Source organism: Dasypus novemcinctus, chromosome 9 (assembly GCF_030445035.2).
Source record: "Dasypus novemcinctus isolate mDasNov1 chromosome 9, mDasNov1.1.hap2, whole genome shotgun sequence".
In the NCBI taxonomy this organism is placed as follows: domain Eukaryota; kingdom Metazoa; phylum Chordata; class Mammalia; order Cingulata; family Dasypodidae; genus Dasypus; species Dasypus novemcinctus.
The window spans coordinates 102,380,329-102,393,867 of NC_080681.1; the positions used below are offsets into that span (position 1 = coordinate 102,380,329).

The window sequence follows — 13,539 nt, forward strand, 5'->3', positions numbered from 1 at the left end:
AAGGGTACTATACTTCTTTGGTTAATTTGATTCCTGGATATTTGAGTCTTTCTCTTGCATTTGTAAATGGAATTTCCCCCCTGATTTCCTCCTGAGATTGTTCAATACCAATGTGCAGAAACATTACTGATTTTTGCCACTTAGGTGAACTCATTTATTAGCTCAATAGCTTTGCTGAAGACATTTCAGAATTTTCTAAATATAGGATCAGTCACCTGTGAATAGTGACAATTTTACTTCCTTTTCTTATTTCCATGCCTTTTTTCTTTCTTGTCTAATTGCTTTATTTACTTATTTATTTTTATTTCTCTTCCCCACTCCCCACCCCCGTTGTCTGCACTCTGTGTCCATTCACTGTGTGTTCTTCTGAGACTGCTCCTATCCTTATCAGCGGCACCAGGAATCTGTGTTTCTTTTTTGTTGTTGTTGTTGTGTCAGCTCTCCGTGTGTGTGGCGGCATTCTTGGGAAGACTCCATTGTTTTCACGCTGGGTGGCTCTCCTTAAGGGGCCGCACTCCTTACGCGTGGGGCTCCCCTCTGCCGGGGACACCCCGGGGTGGCACACCATTCCTTGCCCGCATCAGCACTGCGCATGGGCCAGCTCCACATGGGTCAAGGAGGCCCGTGGTTTAAACCTCGGACCTCCCATGTGGTAGGCGGACTCCCTATCCATTGGGCTAAGTCCGCTTCCCTCTAATTGCTTTAGATAGAACCTCTAGCACAATGTTAAGTAACAGTGGTGACAATGGGCATCCTTGTCTTTTCCTGATCTTAGAGGGAATGCTTTCAACCTTTCCCATTGAGTTGGCTGTGGGTTTTCGTAATGCCCTTTATCATATTGAAGACTTTTCCTTCTATACCTATCTATAAAAGTGTTTTTATTAAGAAATGATGCTGGATTTTGTTGAATGCTTTTTCTGCATCAATCAAAACGATAATGTATTTTTTTCCCTTCAATTTATTAATGTTATGTATTATGTTAATTGATTTTCTCAGGTTGAACCACCCTTGCATACCAGGAATCCACTTGGTCATGGTGTATAATTATTTTGATATACTGTTGGATTTGATTTGGAAGTATTCTGTTGAGAATTTTTGCATCTATGTTCTTTAGAGAGATTGGTCTGTAATTTTTTTTCTTGTAGTATCTTTACCTGGCTTTGGTGTTACGGTGATGTTGGCTTCATAAAATGTGTTGGGTAATTTTCCCTCCTTTTCAATTTTTTGGAAGAGTTTAAATAGGACTGGTGTTAATCCTTCTCTAAATGCTTGGTAGAATTCACCTCTAAAGCCACCTGGTCCTAGAATTTTTTTTTTTTTTTGGGAGATTTTTGATGATTGATTTAATCTCTTTAAATATGATTAAAGAGATTTAAAGAGGTTTGTTAAATTCTTTTATTTCTTGTAGCGTCAGTGTAGTTTCTTTGTGTGTTTCTAGGAATTTGTCCATTTCATCTAGGTTGTCTAGTTTATTGGCATACAGTTTCTCATAATATCCTCTTAGGCTCCTTTTTATTTCTGGGTGGTCAGTTGTAACTTCACCCATTTCATTTCTGATTTTATTTATTTGCATTGTCTCTCTTTTTTCCTTTGTTCATCCAGCTAAGGGTTTATCCATCTTATTGACCACAAATAACCAGCTTTTGGTTTTGCTGATTTTCTCTTTGTTGTTGATTTTTTAAAATCCCCCCCTTTGTGGCTTTTTGCCTGCTGTCTGTTCTCTGTGTCCATTTGCTGTGCATTCTTGTGTCTGTATTTATTTTTATTTCCCCTCCCCCTTCGCGGCTTGCTTGCTGTCTGTTCTCTGTGTTGATTTGCTGCATGCTCTTCTGTGGATTTCTGTGTCTCCCTTTTTTGTTGCGCCACCTTGCTGAGTCGGCTCTCCACAGTGCTTGCAGACCAGGTGGCTCTCCACACATGTGGGCGAGCCTGCCTTCACAAGGAGGCCCCCGGACACGAACCCAGGGCCTCCCATATGGTAGACAGGAACCCAACTGATTGAGCCACAGCCACTTCCCTCTTTGTTATTTTTTTTTGTTTTCAGTTTCATTTATTTCTGCTCTTTTTCTTTCTTTCTTTCTGCTTGCTTTGGGAATGGTTTGCTGTTCTTTTTCTAGTTTCTCCTGTTGTTCAGGTAGATCTTTGCTTTTGAGCTCTTTCTTCTTTTTAAATACAAGCATTGTGGGCTATAAATTTCCCTCCTAGCATTGCCTTTACTGTAGCCCATAAGTTTTGATAACTTGTGTTCTGGTTTTTATTTGTCTCAATATGTTTACTAATTTCACTTAAAATTTCTTCTTTGACCCATGATTGTTTAGGAGTGTGTTGTTTAGCTTCCACATATCTGCAAATTTCCTCCTTTCCCATCTATTACTGATTTCCAATTTTATTCCACTACAATATGAAAAGGTGCTTTGTATAATTTCAATCTTTTTATATTTATTGAGACCTGCCTTGTGACCTAATATGTGGTCTATCCTGGAGAAAGATCCATCAGCACTTCAGAAGAATGTATAACCCTTTGATCTGGTATATAACGTTCTGTATATGTGTGTTAGGTCTAGCTTGTTTATCGTGTTGTTCAAGTTCTGTTTCCTTGATCTTTCATCTAGTTGTTCTATCTAATATTGTGAGTGGTGTGTTGAGGTCTCCAACTATTATTGTAGATCTGTCTATTTCTCTCTTCAGTTTTTCCAGATTTTGCCTCATGTATTTTGGGGCACCCTGGTTAGGTGCATAGATATTTATGACTATTATTTTTTCCTGGTGGATTATCCCTTTTATTAAAATACAATGGCCTTCTGCATCTCTTATATCTTTTTTGTATTTAAAGTCTATTTGGTCCAATATTAGTAAACCTACTCCGGCACTTTTTTGCATAGAGTATCTTTTCCCAACCTTTCATTACAGCTGTTTGTATCCTGGATCTAAGGCAATTCTCTTGTAGGGAGCATATGGATGGTCCATGCTTTTATTTTCCTTTCTTAAACCATTCTGTCAGCCTATATCTTTTGATTGGGACATTTAATCCATTCACATTCAATGTTAGTACTGTAAATGCATTATTTACTTCCACCATTTTATTCTTTGGCTTTCATATCTTATTTTTGTCTGTCTTCTTACTCTCCAGGTTATCCTTCCTGATAGTCTTTCCTTCTACACTCTCCTCCAAGCTTCTCTTGTCTGTCTTTTTCTTTTGGACTATAGAACTCCCTATAATATTTCCTGCAAAGGTAGATTCTGTTTTACAAACTCTCTTAGTTTCTGTTTGTGAATATTTTAAACTCACCTTCATATATGAAAGACACTTTTGCCGGATAAGGAATTTTCAGCTAGCATTTTTACTCTTTCAGTATCTTAATTGTATCATATTACCGTCTTCCCACCTCCTGGTTTTTGATGAGAAATCTGCACTAAGTCTTACTGGGCATCCCTTGTATGTGATGGTTTACTTCTCCCTTGCTCTCAGAATTTTCTCTTTATCTTTGATGTTTGCCTTTCTGAGTATTATGTGTCTTGGAGTAGGTCTATTAGGATTTATTCTGAGTCAGGTCAGCTGTACTTCTTGGACATGTAAGTTCTTTTCTTTCATGAAAAGTCGAGAAATTTTCAGCTATAATTTCCTCAAATACTTTTTCTGCCCCTTTTCCCTTCTCTTCTTCTTCCAGAACTCCCATGATACTTATATTGTTGTGTTTCATGTTATCACTCAATTCCCTGAACCTCTGCTCAATTTTTTCCATTATTTTCTCTCTGTTCTTTTCTCTTTTCAATTTTAGCTGTTCTGTCTTCTGTATCACTTATTCTTTCTTCTACCAATTTCAAGTCTGCTGTTGTATGCTTCTCATTTTTTTTTTTTTAAAGGAGGTACTGGGGATTGAACCTAGGATCTCATATACAGGAAGTAGATGCTCAGCCACTGAGTTCCACCTGCTCCCCAATGAGAGTTTGTTTGTTTTGTTTTTAGGAGGTACTGGCAATTGAATCTAGGACCTTGGGCTCAACTACTGGCACCGCATCTGCTCCCCTCTCTGATGTGTTTTTATCTCACCTATCATGTCTTTTGTTCTCATGAGCTCTGTTACTTTTCTATTCAGGTTTTCAAATTCTTTGTGTTTGCTCAGTGTCTTCTTGATGGCCTTTATCTCTTTAGCCATATTGTCTTTGAACTCATTAATCTGATTTTGGATACCTGTATAAATCTTAATTAGTTGTCTCAGATCCTGTGTCTCATCTGGGGATTTGATATCCCTTTGCTTGGGTCATTTCTTCCATTTTCTTAGTGTGACTTTTAGTGTGACTTGTCATTTTTTGCTTATGTCTAGGCATCTGATTATGATGGTGAGTTTTTACTAAGACGTCCAATTTCTCTTTCTTTTGTAGGGATTTAGTGGCAGAAGGCTGTGTGTTACTGCTGTTTTTATTCTTGGTTTATACTGTTTTGGGTCTTTAGGACTGTCCCTGGTGGTAGCTCAAATCTGGAACATGGGCCCAGTAATGGGTTACACACCCACTACCAAGGGCCTTGAGGGGGCAGTCTGTAATGGCTGGAAAAAGCCTCTCTTATGTTTAATTTCCTCACATGCACATCCCTGGTTGGTCAGTAGATGGCACTCATTGGCAGCCCTCTCAGTTGGAAGCCTGGTCAGAGTGTGTTCACTGCAACAGGGACTGGATCAATGTGATAAAGCATCTTGCCTGGAGGCTAAGAAGTTCATAATTAAAACTGTCTCAGCGGTTGCTTTCCAACCTTTGCTGGCAGCCCCCTCTTTTCTTGGGTAGGAAATAATTCCTCTCCCCTCTGTGTCCTCAACAACCAGACTCTAATAGCTAGTAGGGAGGGTGTTGAGAGGGTTGGATCTCTTTAGTCCCATGTCAAACAATGGTGTGGCCTCTTTCAGCCTCAAAGGGTTCCTAGGACCCAGCAGACCAAATTTGTGGGTCAAAAGTTGAGTCATCCTTAGGCTGTGTCACTTTCTCCCATTTCCTGGGCAGGTGGATCCTGAGGGCCTCTTTTTTTGTAGCAGCTGCCACAAGGCCTTAGAATTCAAGATTTTCTATCAGGTGGGGGAGGGCAGTGGCAGCTCCAGCTGCAGCTTTAACTCAGTGTTTTGCCATTCAGATTCTTTTCCTTTCCTCTCTCTCTTCTAGGCAGTGTCCCCTGGTGGTTCTAAACCTTAGAACATTTTTTGAGGCCATTTCTGCCTGTCTTCTAGCTGTTCTTCTGGGAGAGGAGAATGTTCTGTGTTTTTTTTTTTTAAAGATTTATTTTTATTTATTTCTCTCCCCTTCCCTCCACCCCCTCAGTTGTCTGCTCTCTGTATCCATTTGCTGTATGTTCTTCTGTGTCCACTTATATTCTTGTCAGTGGCAATGGGAATCTGTGTCTCTTTTTGCTGCGTTATCTTGCTGCATCAGCTCTCCATGTGTACGGTGCCACTCCTGGGCGGGCTGCGCTTTTGTCACGTAGGGCGGCTCTCCTTACAGGGAGCACTCCTTGTGTGTGGGGCTCCCCTACGCGGGGGACATCCCTGCATGGCATGGCACTCCTTGTGCACATCAGTACTGCATGTGGGCAAGCTCATCACATGGGTCAGGAGGCCCTGGGTTTGAACCCTGGACCTCCCATGTGGTAGGCAGATGCTCTATCCATTGAGCCAAGTCTGCTTCCCTGTTCTGTGCCTTTCCAGCCCACCATATTCCTGGAAATCTCAATGTGTTTATTCTTCACATTTAGTTCAAAAGTGAGACCATACAATATCAGTCCTTTTGTGTCTGGCTTATTTCATTCAGCATAATGTCTTTAAGGTTCGTCCATGTTATAATATGTGTCCCAATTTCATTTCTTCTTACAGCAGCATATGTACATACCACATTTTGTTTATCCATTCATCAGTCGATGGAGACTTGGGTTGTTTCCATCTTTTGGCAATTGCGGCTATTGCTGTTATGAACATCAGGGTCCAAATGTCTGTTTATGTCCCTGTTTTCAGTTCTCCTGGATATATTCCTAGTAGAGGGATAGCCGGATCATATGGCAGTTCTATATTTAGCTTCCTAAGGAACTGCCAAACTGTTTTCCACAGAGCCTGCACCATTCTACATTCCCACCAACAGTGAAGGAGTGTTCTATTTCTCCATATCCTCTCCAGCACTCATTGTTCTGTATATATTTTTTTAATAATGGCCATTCTATGAGGTGTGAGATGATATCTCATTGAAGTTTTGATTTGTTTTTCCCTAAAAGTAGTGATATTGAACACTTTTATCATGTGCTTTTTTGCCATTTCTATTTCTTCTTAGGAGAAGTCTATAAGTTTTTTGCCCATTTTTAAACGGAATTTCTTGCTCTTTTATTGTTGAGTTGTAAAATGTCTTTATTGATTGATTGATTGCAAATTGACTTTTTAAAAAAATTTTCTTTTTTTTAAAGTTAACAGATGATACAAAAATAATGTCTTTATATAACATGGAAATCAAACCCTTATCAGGGGAAGCAGACATGGCTCAAGTGACAGAGTATCTGTCTACCATATGGAGGGTCCAGGGTTCAATTCCCAGGGCCTCCTGATCCATGTGGTAAGCTGGCCCACTTGCAGTGCTGCCACATGCAAGAAGTGCCCTGCCATTCAGGGGCGCCTCTGCATAGGGGTGCCCCACATACAAGGAATGTACCTTTCAAGGAGAGTTGCCCTGCGTGAAAAAAGCACAGCCCGCCCAGGAGTGGTGCTGTACACAGAGAGCTGATGCAGCAAGATGACGCAACAAAAAAGAGATGCAGTTTCCCACTGCTGCTGGATAATGCAAGCAGACACAGAAGAACACACAGCAAATGGACACAGAGAGCAGACAATGGGGCGAAGGGGAGAGAAATAAATAAAAACTAAATCCTAAAAAAAAAATAACCCTTATCAGATATGCGGTTTCCAAATATTTTCTCCCATCGAATAGTCTGCCTTTTCACCTTCTTGACAAAGTCCTTTGAAGTACAAAAGTGTTTAAGTTTGAGGAGATCCTATTTATCCTTTTTTTTTTTTTTGAGGCGATCCTATTTATCCATTTTTTCTTTTCATTGCTCATGCTTTTGGTGTAAGGTTTAAGAAACCACTGGCTACCACCAGGTCTTGAAGATACTTCCCTACATTGTCTTCTAGGAGTTTTATGGTTTCTGCTGTAATATTTAGGTCTTTTTCTTTCTTTTGGATAAGGATATACAGTTCTCCAGTACCATTTGTTGAAGAGATTTTTTTTTTACACAGCCAGGTGGGTGTCTGGAATAAAACCCACTTGATCATGATGAATAATTCCTTAATGTGTTGTTGGAATCGATTAGTGAGTATTTTGTTGAGGATTTTTGCATCCATATTCATTAGGAAATGGGTCTGTAATTTTATTTTTTTTGTAATATCATTATCTGGCTTTGGTATTAGGGTGATTATTGGCTTCAAAGAATGAGTTTGGTAGTGTTCCTTCCTGTTCAATTTTTTGGAAGCGTTTGAGTAAGACCGGTATTAAATCTTTGAATGTGACACCATCTGGACCCCGGCTTTTCATTTTGGAGAGTTGTTTGATGACTGTTTCAAACTTTTTGTTTGTGATTGGCTTGTTGAGGTCTTCTATTTCTTCTAGGGTCAGTGTTGGTGGTTTGTGTATTTGTAGGAATTTGCCCATCTCATCTACACTGTCTAGTTTTTTGGCATACAGTTGTTCATAGTATCATCTTATGATCTCTGCTATTTCTGCGGGGTCAGTTAGGTAATGCTTCCCTTCTCGTTTCTGATTTTATTTATTTCCATCTTCTCTCTTTCTTTGTCAGTCCAGCTAAAGGTTTGTCAATTTTGTTGATCTTCTCAAAGAACCAACTTTCGGTTTTGTTGATTCTATTTTTTTCCCCTCAATTTCATTTATTTCTGCTCTGATCTTTTACTGTTTCTTTCCTTCAGCATGGTTTGGGATTAGTTCTTTTTCTAGTTCTTCCAGGTGTGCAATTAGATCTTCAATCTTAGCTCTTTTGCAGTGTCCTGTAGGTTTTGATATGTTGTGTTCTCATTTTCATTCATATCAAGACATTTGCTGAATTCTCTCGCAATTTCTTTTTTGACCCACTGATTATTTAAGAGTGTGTTATTTAATCTCCATTTATTGTGAATTTTTTTCTGCCTGTTATTGATTTCTAGCTTTATTTCATTTGATCAAAGAAAGTGCTTTATATAATTTTGATATTTTAAAATTTATTGATATCTGCTTTGTGACCCAACATATGGTCTATCCTGGAGAAAGATCCATGAGCACAAGAAGAATGTATAGCCTGTTGATATGGGGTGCAATGTTCTGTATATGTCTATTAGAACTAGTTCATTTATCATATTATTCAAGCTCTCTGTTTCTTTATTGATCACCTTCCCTGATGATCTAGTCAATGCTGAGAGTAGTGTACTGAAGTCTCCAAATATTGTAGGGACATCTGTTTCTCCAGTTTTGCCAGTGTTTGCCTCATGTAATTCAGGGCATCCTGGTTAGGTGCATATACATTTATGATTGTTATTTCCTCCTGAAGAATTGCCTCTTTTATCATTATATAATGACTTTCCTTGACTCTAATAACTTTGCTTTTAAAGTCTATGTCACCTGATATAAGTATAGCTATGCTGGCTTTTTTTGTTTTGTTACTGCATGTGTGGAATATTTTTTTCCAGCCTTTCACTTTCAATCTATTTATCCTTGGGTCTAAGGTGTCTCTTGCAGACAGCATAAAGATGGCTCATATTTTCTTATCCAGTCTGCCATTCTTTTGACTGGAGTGTTTAATCCACTAACATTCAGTATTATTACTGAAAAGGTAGTTCTTGGTTCACACATTTTGATCTTTGTGTTTTATCTATCATATCTTGTTTTCACCACTCATTTCACACTTTTAGTTACCTTTACTGAATAACCTTCATTTCTAGACTCTCTTTCAAGCCTCCTCTCTCCTGTCTTTTCTTTTCAGGTTGTAGCACTACCTTTAGTATTTTCTGCAAAGCTGGTCTCTTCATTATAAACTCTCTCAGTTTCTGTTTATCTGTGAATATTCTAAACCAGCCCTCATTCTTGAAAGGCAATCTTGCTGGATATAAGAGTCTTTGCTGGCAGTTTTTCTCTTTCAGTATCTTAAATATATCATGCTAATACCTTCTTGCCTCCATGCTTTCTGATGAGAAATCAGCACTTAATCTTATTGGGTGTCCCTTGTATGTGATAAATTGCTTTTCTCTTGCTGCTCTCAGGATTCTTTATCTTTGGTATTTCACATTCTGATTAGTATGTGTCTCAGAGTAGGTCTGTTTGGATTTATTTGGATTAGAGAACATTGTGCTTCTTGGATATAGATATCTATGCCCTTGAATAGGATTGGGAAATTTTCTACTATTATTTCCTCAAATATTCTTTCTGTCCCTTTTCCCTTCTCTTCTCCTTCTGGGTCGCCCATGACATGTATGTTGCACATCTCTTGCTGACATTTAGTTTCCTGAGACCCTGTTTAGTTTTTCCATTCTTTTTTTTGTGTTCGCTCTCAGAGGTCCTGTCTTCAAGCTCACTGATACTTTCTTCTGCCTCTTCAAATCTAGTGTTATATGCTTCCAGTGTATTTTTAATTTCATTTATTGTGCCTTTCATTCCCATAAGAGCTATTTTTCTATGTATGCTTTCAAATTATTCTTTGTCCTCAGTGTATTTTTTATGTCCTTAATCTCTTTAGCCATCTCATTGAATTTATTAAGGAAGGTTGTTTGAACATCTATGATTAGCTGTCTGAACTACTTTATGTCATCTGGAGACTTAGTTTGTTCTTGTGACTGGCCATATGTTCCTATTTCTTGGTATGGGTTGTAGTTTTTTGTTGGTTGCTCAACATCTAATTTATTAGATGCATTTATTCTTGGCTCCATTTCTCTCTTTAGTGTAGGGCTTTCTATTTGGTTGGCTTTGTGCTACAGCCCCTCTTTGATACTTGGTTCAACTTAATCTGGAACTTTATAGTTGTTCATTTTTAGCCAATCTGAATTTTTTCAGCCCCTTTTCATCTGTTTCTTGCCCTTTCTCCCTTTTGGTTGCAGAATAGAAGCCAAGGATGTGGTTGGTTTCTGCTAGTCATGGTGGCTGAAGCTGCCCATATTGCCCCAGGAACTGATGAAGCTTCTGCCACCTTTCTCCCTTGCCCAGAGTAGGGATGGAACCACAGCCTTGTGTGGTAATCCAAGCCATGCAGGCCAAGATCATCTGTAATTGTCTGGAGAGACTGATGAAGCTCCATGTCTCTTCCTCCCCTGCCTGGGGTGGGGATGGAGCTGCAGGTGTGGAGAGCAAACTAAGCTGCATGAGCCAAAACTGACTGCAGTTGCCCAGGTAAAATGATGAAGCACCGGCTCCCTTCCTCTCCTGCCATAGGCGAGAATGGAGCCTAGGGTGTGTCCAATAATGTAGTTCATGCAGGCTGAAAGCAAATGCAGTTGCCTGGAGAGATTAAGGAAACACCACCCCCCTACCATCCTGTTGGTGATGGAGATGTATCCACAGGTTTGCCCACCAATCTAGTCCATGTGGGCCAAAGCTGACTGCAGTTGTCGGTAGACTAGGGAAACCCAGCCCCTTTCCTGTCCTGTCAGGGGCAGGAATGGTGGCTCATGTTTTTCTTATCCATTTATCAGTCTACATCTTTTTGGGGAGTTGAGTCCATTAACACACAATGTTATTAATATAAAGGCATTACTTACTTCATCGTTTGGCTTCTGTTGTCCTATCTTACTAATGTCTGTCTTTTAACTCTTTCAGTTTCTCTTATTTATGTTCCTCATTTTTACACTCTTCTCCAGGGCTTTCACCCTTTTCCTTTCAGGATGTAACACACCATTTAATATTTTTTTGTAGATTTCATCTCTTGGTAACACACTCTCTCTGCTTTTGTTTGTCTGTAAAGACTTTAAACTCACCTTCATTTTTGATAGTTTTGCTGGATAAAGTATTCTTGGCTGGCAGCTTTTCTCTTTCAATACCTTAAATATATTGTACCACTGCCTTCTTGCCTCCATGGTTTCTGGCGAGAGATTAGTACTTAGCCTTATTGAGGCTCCCTTGTAAGTAATAAATTGTTTTTCTCTTGCTGCTCTCAAAATCCCCTTACTTTTGGCCTTTGACATTCTGAGTAGTAGATTTTTCAGAGTAGTTCTATTTGGATTTATTCTGTTTGAGGCAAGTTGTCCTTGAATATTGATATAGCAGTCTTTCATAAGGGTTGAAAAATTTTTAATCAGTATTCTCTCAAATATTTTTTCTACTCCTTTTCGTTCTCTTCTCCTTCTGGGACACCTATCATGTGTATATTTGTTCATTTTGTGTTGTCATTCAATTCCCTGAGACTCTGTTCAATTTTCTGCATTTTTTCTTTGTCTGTTTTCCTGTCTTTTCAAGTTCAACTGTTCTGTCTTCAAATTCACTTTTTCATTCTTCTAACATATCAAATCTCTAGTTATAAGACTCTAATGTGTTTTTTTAGGAGGTACCAGGGATTGAACCCAGGACCTTGTACATGGGAAGCAGGTACTCTACCACTTGAGCAATATCTGCCCCCCCTAAGGTTTTTTTTTTTTTTTTTTTTTTTGAGGTCCTACGGACCAAGGAGTGAACCTGGAACCTTGTATATGGGAAGCTAGTGTTCAACCACTGAGCTACATCAGCTCCCCTGACTTGATTTTCTCATTTGTTTTGCACATTGTTTGTTTTTGTCAGCTTGTTGACTTGCTCTTCTTCTCTAGGAGGTACTGGGAACTGAACCCAGGACCTCCCATGTGGTAGGCAGGAGCTCATTCACTTGAGCCACATCTGCTTCCCTCTCTAATGTATTTTTTTAGAAGATTTATTTATTTATTCTCCCCCCACCATTGTTTGTGCTCACTATCTGCTGTCTCTGTCTATTTGCTGTATGCTCTCTGTGTCTGCTTGTCTTCTCTTTCGGAGGCACTGGGAACCAAACCTGGGACCTCCCATGTGGGGGAGAGGTGCTCAATCACTTAAGTCATCTCAGCTCTCTGCTTTGTTGTGTCTCTCACTGTCTTTCCTCTTTGTGTATCCTTGTAGCATCATCTTATTGCGTCAACAAGATAGCCATCACACCAGCTCACTGTCTTGTTCATCTTCTCTAGGAGGCACAGGAACTGAACCTGGGACCTCCCATGTGGTAGGTGGAAGCTCAATCACTTGAGCCACATTCACTTCCGTCTAAAGTATTTTTAATTTCATCCAATGTGTCTTTCATTCCATAAACTGTTATTTTTTTCCTTTTTGCAGACTTTTGAATGTTTTTTTAAAAAAGATTTATTTATTTATTTATTTCTCTTCCCTTCCCCCCAACCCCAGTTGTCTGTTCTCCGTGTCTATTTGCTGCGTCTTCTTCTTTGTCCGCTTCTGTTACTATCAGCGGCACGGGAATCTGTGTTTCTTTTCGTTGCATCATCTTGTTGTGTCAGCTCTGTATGTGCAGCACCATTCCTGCGCAGGCTGCATTTTCTTTCGTGCTGGGCGGCTCTCCTTATGGGGCGCACTCCTTGCATGTGGGGCTCCCCTATGTGGGGTTCACCCCTGCGTGGCACGGCACTCCTTGCAACGCATCAGCACTGCACATGGGCCAGCTGCACACGGGTCAAGGAGGCCCGGGGTTTGAACTGCAGACCTCCCATGTGGTAGACAGACGCCCTAACCACTGGGCCAAGTCTGCCGCCCTCAAATGGTTTTTTATGCTCACACAGTGTCATCGTAATATCCTTTATCTCTTTAGGCATATTTTTCTTCATCTCCTTACCTTGATTAAGGAGGTTTGTATGAACATCATTTACTTGTTTTAAATCCTGTGTCTCATCTGGATTCTTGGTTTGTTCCTTGGGCTGAGCATTTCTTAATATGGGATGTTATCTTTTGTTGATACCTTGGCATCAGTTTATGTTGGTTATTTGGCTCTGTTGATCAATTTCTCTCTCTTGTCTAGTGGTTTTATTTTACAGCTCTTTGATTTTAAGTTTAACTTTTTTCTCAAATTTTAATATTCCCCTATTAGTAATCAAAATGGGCAGGGCACCACTAATGGGGCCTAACCAGGTCTACTATGCCTGGGAAAGAATCGTGAGAGACCAGCCTGTCTTCATTCACTTTCCTGGCTGACCAGCCAGTGGTGCTGCTCGGCACACCCTTCCACAGAGATTAATCCTGAAATTTCCATTAGCTCTTCTGAACCAGCAAGTTACAGTAGTTACATTTGCTAAAGAGAAACCATACTCAGCCCTCCGCCACATCCTCCCTCTTCCCAGGTAGGAATCTGTCCCTTCCCCTCTCCACTGGCCACTCAGTTGCAGATTTTTACCAAGGCTGTTCCCCTCAGGAGGTGGGAGATGGGCAGCATTTCCAGCTACAGGGGTATCAGCTCAGTTTTTCCTTTAGCTTATCCATCTCTCTGTCCCCAGTCCCTCCTGGAGGATGTGTGCAACCTTTTCCTGGTCTGCAGGGGTTCCA

General features: G+C 40.0%; 1 protein-coding gene across 5 annotated transcripts in view; it reads right to left on the reverse strand.

Annotated features, from left to right (window-relative positions):
• Positions 1-13,539, reverse strand: part of ZBTB8A (zinc finger and BTB domain containing 8A) — a 118,577-nt gene that overhangs the window by 21,044 nt on the left and 83,994 nt on the right. The gene's annotated exons all lie outside the window — the stretch shown is intronic.